The sequence below is a fragment of the Convolutriloba macropyga genome, unplaced genomic scaffold (assembly GCF_964194025.1).
Source record: "Convolutriloba macropyga unplaced genomic scaffold, txConMacr16.3 SCAFFOLD_4615, whole genome shotgun sequence".
Classification (NCBI taxonomy): domain Eukaryota; kingdom Metazoa; phylum Xenacoelomorpha; order Acoela; family Convolutidae; genus Convolutriloba; species Convolutriloba macropyga.
This window is the reverse complement of record NW_027452941.1, coordinates 1,345-6,986: the sequence shown is the minus strand read 5'-3', so window position 1 is coordinate 6,986 and position 5,642 is coordinate 1,345. Positions and strand designations below refer to the sequence as shown.

At 43.0% G+C, this 5,642-nt stretch overlaps 1 pseudogene; it reads left to right on the top strand.

Moving 5' to 3' along the window:
- Positions 1–5,256: 5,256 nt before the first annotated feature.
- On the top strand, positions 5,257–5,408 carry LOC142357917 (5.8S ribosomal RNA; annotated as a pseudogene).
- Positions 5,409–5,642: the final 234 nt, after the last annotated feature.

The following is a 5,642-nucleotide window of genomic DNA, read 5'->3' as shown; positions in this document are numbered from 1 at the left end:
CTTGGGGACGGAACTTCCGAATTTCTGACCTATCAACCTATGATGGTAGTGTAACGGACTACCATGGTTGTGACGGGTAACGGGGAATCAGGGTTCGATTCCGGAGAGGGAGCCTTAGAAACGGCTACCACATCCAAGGAAGGCAGCAGGCACGCAAATTACCCACTCTCCGCACGAGGAGGTAGTGACTAGAAATAATGATATGAACCTTTATGGTTTGTAATCAGAATGGAATGGACTTAAAAGCTCCATTGATGAACGAGTAGAGGGCAAGTCTGGTGCCAGCAGCCGCGGTAATACCAGCCTCTACAAGCGTATGCAATAGTTGCTGCGTTTAAAAAGCTCATAGTTGGATCTGTTTGAGTAGAACGGCAACATGGTCTTCAGTTAAATCTGTTGACTCGTTCCGCTCATCCTTCGCATCGAAGAAATAGTTTGCACTTAAATGTGACGAACTGTGGAAACGGTGTTTTCACCCTGAGAAAATTAGAGTGTTCAAAGCATCCTTTGGGATCGAATAATAAAGCATGGAATAATGGAGAATGACCCGCTACTCGATTGATGCCGGTTGGCTGAGTGTGGTAATGATTGAAAGGAACAGACGGGGGCATTTGTATTGCTACGTTAGAGGTGAAATTCTTGGATCGTGGCAAGACAAACTACTGCGAAAGCATTTGCCAAGAATGTTTTCATTAATCAAGAACGAAAGTCAGAGTATTGAAGAGGATTAGATACCCTCGTAATTCTGACCATAAACTATACCAACCTACAATTTGTCAAAGTCGATCTTGACTTGGCAAGAGATTAACCGGGAAACCAAAGTTTATTGGTTCCGGGGGAAGTATGGTTGCAAAATCGAAACTTAAAGGAATTGACGGAAGGGCACCACCAGGAGTGGAGCCTGCGGCTTAATTTGACTCAACACGGGAAAACTCACCCGGTCCAGACATCTTAAGGATTGACAGATTGAATATCTTTCATGATTATATGGGCGGTGGTGCATGGCCGTTCTTAGTTAGTGGAGTGATCTGTCTGGTTAATTCCGATAACGAACGAGATCTTCTCCATCTAAATAATGAAATTCACTATATGTGAATTCAAACACTTCTTAGAGGAACTATGCGGAATTAAATACCGCAGATGAAGTGAGGCTATAACAGGTCTGTGATGCCCTTAGATGTTCTGGACTGCACGCGCGCTACACTGTGTACTTTTAGATTGAGTACTCAGCCCTTGGTCCGAAATGGACTGGGCAATCAGAGAAAAGTACAGCGCTTCAAGGGGATCGTCTGTTGTAACTTGCAGACGTGAACCAGGAATTCCTGGTACTTATGAGTCAACAACTCATAGGGATTACGTCCCTGCCCTTTGTACACACCGCCCGTCGCTACTACTGATTGGATAGTTAAGCAAGAATTGCAAATTCCTACTGTTGGGACTTCGGTCTCCGGCAACGGGATGAAGCGGATCGAGCTTAATTGTCTAGAGGAAGTAAAAGTCGTAACAAGGTTTCCGTAGGGGAACCTGCGGAAGGATCAGTGATTGATTCCTTCGGGCATGGCTGCTGGTAGAGGCCATGTCTGTAGTGCGCATGACGCTCTGTCGCTAGAGATTGCTTGGCAACCAATCTCGAATTATGTATCGAGCTCAAAAACTACTTGTGTGGATACATAGTTCAGCAGTCATGGCAAGGGACTGCTTAAAGGGAGACTAGTTAGCAAAAGCAGCCTAGCAGAACTGCAGCTATCTAGATCTCAGAAGCTGGGTTATAGAAGCCCAGCTATAGACTTGTGAATGAGAAAGGCCTAAAAAGGTCCACAAGTCGCGTGGTTAGAACCGACACGCAAAAATCCCAGCGAGTGACAGAGCGTTGCGCTGTTCAGTGGGAAAGAGTTGAGCTACTCGGGGCGCCCACTGAACTTGCTCCGAGCCAAAGGCTCGAAAAAACACAGCTTAGCCTCAGATCCTTTACATAGAAGGCTAGCTAAAATAAACTTACCTTGGACGAGGGTAAAGTTTAGTCAGTTCTTAGGGGAGAGTAATCCACAGCTTCTCGCCCTCTGAACATTCTCCCAGATATGTAGGTCTGGGAGAGTCTCCTCCTGTTCTTCGGAATCTGGAGGTAGACAAAGACAGTACGATACGATCTTGCATCGGGATGACTAACCGATAATGATCATAATCTGACAATTTTTCCGGCTTGAGGCACCGGAGTCAGATTAAAGACACATACTGAACTAAAGGCGTATGTGCAAAGCTTGTCGGAGTGTAGAGAGTCAAGCTGAGTTGACTCGTCACGTGGTGATGACAACAGCCATGTGCAAAACACTCACAACTTTATCGTCTATGTGGAAAAGGTTGCTAACAGCGCTCTCTATGAGAGGCCCTCGCATATAACTATACGAGGAAAAGGCGATAGAGTTGTTTGAATGTGGGGCAGGTTCATCGACAAGCTAAGTTGATCACATTCTTGTTGTGGCATCCTACTAGAATTGGTCACGGTCTGCACCAACTCTCCCCAAGTTGGCCAGACTTAAAACTAGAAATAAGGTTTGCAGCTATGTGAACCTAGAAACTGTAAAGGAGTTGAAAGAACTTAAAGGAATTGAAAGAGGCCTTGAGGTATATCCTCTTGGTAAAGACCCACAAAAGCTCACAAAAGTGGCTTCGAAGGGCAAAACTGGTTCATCCAAAACAATTGGAGAGCTTAAAGCAGAACCAATTCGAATGAAACACTATTGGTGAAACTTCATCATGAGAACGTCACAAGCTGATCACGCTCTATGATATGACTAGTATTATGTTGCTTCTAGTAGGCTAAGCGCAAGCCGAAACATCAACATGTGAAAGTCGTAGAATTTTGCAATCAAACTGTGGCTAGTACTGTGATGTTACTAGTAACCTGGTGTTCCGTCATATGGCCAAGAGAGCATTTGAAGGCGAAACTTCTGCATGGGAAAGCTGCATCATGATCAAAATTTTATATCGAGTATTATGTTGACGTTAGTAGGCCTTGGCCGAAAACGCAGCATGTGAAAGGTATAGATAAAAGTTATTGTTGCAGTCAGTACTGTGTAGTTACTAGTAGCTGGATTTAAGCTCAAAATGAGACACTGTTGGTGAAACTTCATCATGAGAATGTCACAAGCTGATCAAGCTCTATGATATGACTAGTATTATGTTGCTTCTAGTAGGCTAAGCGCAAGCCGAAACATCAACATGTGAAAGTCGTAGAATTTTGCGATCAAATTGTGGCTAGTACTGTGATGTTACTAGTAACCTTGTGTTACGTCATATGGCCAAGAGAGCATTTGAAGGCGAAACTTCTGCATGGGGAAGCTGCATCATGAACAAAAGTTTATATCGAGTATTATGTTGACATTAGTAGGCCCTGGCCGAAAGCGCAGCATGTGAAAGGTATAGATAAAAGTTATCGTTGCAGTCAGTACTGTGTAGTTACTAGTAGCTGGATTTAAGCTCGAAATGAGACACTGTTGGTGAAACTTCATCATGAGAACGTCACAAGCTGATCACGCTCCATGATATGACTAGTATTATGTTGCTTCTAGTAGGCTAAGCGCAAGCCGAAACATCAACATGTGAAAGTCGTAGAATTTTGCGATCAAATTGTGGCTAGTACTGTGATGTTACTAGTAACCTTGTGTTACGTCATATGGCCAAGAGAGCATTTGAAGGCGAAACTTCTGCATGGGGAAGCTGCATCATGAACAAAAGTTTATATCGAGTATTATGTTGACGTTAGTAGGCCCTGGCCGAAAGCGCAGCATGTGAAAGGTATAGATAAAAGTTAGCGTTGCAGTCAGTACTGTGTAGTTACTAGTAGCTGGATTTAAGCTCGAAATGAGACACTGTTGGTGAAACTTCATCATGAGAACGTCACAAGCTGATCACGCTCTATGATATGACTAGTATTATGTTGCTTCTAGTAGGCTAAGCGCAAGCCGAAACATCAACATGTGAAAGTCGTAGAATTTTGCAATCAAACTGTGGCTAGTACTGTGATGTTACTAGTAACCTTTTCTTACGTCATATGGCCAAGAGAGCATTTGAAGGCGAAACTTCTGCATGGGGAAGCTGCATCATGAACAAAAGTTTATATCGAGTATTATGTTGACGTTAGTAGGCCCTGGCCGAAAGCGCAGCATGTGAAAGGTATAGATAAAAGTTATCGTTGCAGTCAGTACTGTGTAGTTACTAGTAGCTGGATTTAAGCTCGAAGTGAGACACTGTTGGTGAAACTTCATCATGAGAACGTCACAAGCTGATCACGCTCTATGATATGACTAGTATTATGTTGCTTATAGTAGGCTAAGCGCAAGCCGAAACATCAACATGTGAAAGTCGTAGAATTTTGCGATCAAATTGTGGCTAGTACTGTGATGTTACTAGTAACCTTGTGTTACGTCATATGGCCAAGAGAGCATTTGAAGGCGAAACTTCTGCATGGGGAAGCTGCATCATGAACAAAAGTTTATATCGAGTATTATGTTGACGTTAGTAGGCCCTGGCCGAAAGCGCAGCATGTGAAAGGTATAGATAAAAGTTAGCGTTGCAGTCAGTACTGTGTAGTTACTAGTAGCTGGATTTAAGCTCGAAATGAGACACTGTTGGTGAAACTTCATCATGAGAACGTCACAAGCTGATCACGCTCTATGATATGACTAGTATTATGTTGCTTCTAGTAGGCTAAGCGCAAGCCGAAACATCAACATGTGAAAGTCGTAGAATTTTGCAATCAAACTGTGGCTAGTACTGTGATGTTACTAGTAACCTTTTCTTACGTCATATGGCCAAGAGAGCATTTGAAGGCGAAACTTCTGCATGGGGAAGCTGCATCATGAACAAAAGTTTATATCGAGTATTATGTTGACGTTAGTAGGCCCTGGCCGAAAGCGCAGCATGTGAAAGGTATAGATAAAAGTTATCGTTGCAGTCAGTACTGTGTAGTTACTAGTAGCTGGATTTAAGCTCGAAGTGAGACACTGTTGGTGAAACTTCATCATGAGAACGTCACAAGCTGATCACGCTCTATGATATGACTAGTATTATGTTGCTTATAGTAGGCTAAGCGCAAGCCGAAACATCAACATGTGAAAGTCGTAGAATTTTGCGATCAAACTGTGGCTAGTACTTTGATGATGCTTGTAGCCAACCGAATTGGTTGAAAAGCCCAATAAGTAAGCTAACTTGGGAGAGCTTGTTGGAAACCAAATGCTACTAGATTGGTCCAAATACATCCTTCAACAGGGGATCACTTGGCTCGCTTTACGAAGAGGAGCACAGCTATATGTGTTAATTCGGTATGAATCGCAAGATTTGTTTACCGACCTCTCTAACGCAAAAGGCGGTCTCGGCTTCGGCTGTTGACTGCGTCCGATTCAGGGTTATATAACTCTCGATTGAACACATTGATGTTCTATTGTTGGTGCTTCCAATAAAATTGGAACACTTAAAGCAGAACCGATTCAAATAATAGCATTCTGATCAATGATTGCATTCCTTGATCAAGAACTGCTGGAGTCATTGTGATGGCGAATTTTCTTCATAAGAAAATTGCAAAGAGACGGAACTTAATGAGACTAGTATTATGTTGTTTCTAGTAAGCGGAAGCTGAAACAGCA